Here is a 788-nt window from a genome sequence, read left to right on the forward strand (position 1 = left end):
CAGGCAAGAGAACTGGAGTGGGTTGCCATTGCCTTCTCCGACATAGAGTCCATAACACGGTTCTCTTTATCTGTGTCTCTTTTGATGTCTCGCATACAGGGTTATCTTTACCGATTGACTAAATACCATATATATGTGTTAGTATAGTGTATTGATGTTTTTCTTTCTGGCTTACTTCACTCTGTATAATAGGCTCCAGTTTCATCCACCTCATTAAAAATATGGAACGCTTCACGAATTTGTGTGTCATCCTTGCGCAGGGGCCATGCTAATCTTCTCAGTATCGTTCCAATTTTAGTATATGTGCTGCCAAAGCGAGCACCACCTGTACATTTTAAATTGCCCTAACATCCCCCTCCCCAGCACACACATAGGTGCTATTATTATGCCAGCATTTTTTCCCTAAACAAACTGTAAATATTTACCTAAGAGTTTTTAAAATTGCTGCTGTCTGGTGAAGCTTGGCTAGGGGGTCATTGCCAACTAATGTCACCAGGAATGTATGGCATGGTAGAAGGAAGAGCTCTTACCTGTGTGGATGGCTGCCCACCCTCTGTCTCTTCTGCTCCCCTAGGAGGACTTGGGCAGCTCTCTTGACCCATGAGAATGGTTTGTCCTGGTGCCTGGGGGGATTCCCTCTCTTAGACCAGACTGTCCCATAATGATAGACGCACATTACTGATCCCATATCGTCAGATACGCTCCTGGGACTTAGGGAAAATTTATCTTCTCTGCTCCAGCACCTATTGACCTCATGAGTTAAAGAGCCCTTGGCTGTAAGTAAGAAA

At 44.4% G+C, this 788-nt stretch overlaps 1 non-coding gene across 1 annotated transcript; it reads right to left on the reverse strand.

Moving 5' to 3' along the window:
- Positions 1–215: 215 nt before the first annotated feature.
- LOC145543853 (U6 spliceosomal RNA) lies at positions 216–322 on the reverse strand. The gene has a single exon (XR_014081101.1). It is a non-coding gene; the product is annotated as a U6 spliceosomal RNA (small nuclear RNA).
- Positions 323–788: the final 466 nt, after the last annotated feature.

The sequence above is a fragment of the Giraffa tippelskirchi genome, chromosome 3, assembly GCF_054371585.1.
Source record: "Giraffa tippelskirchi isolate mGirTip1 chromosome 3, T2T-mGirTip1v1.2.pri, whole genome shotgun sequence".
Lineage (NCBI taxonomy): Eukaryota > Metazoa > Chordata > Mammalia > Artiodactyla > Giraffidae > Giraffa > Giraffa tippelskirchi.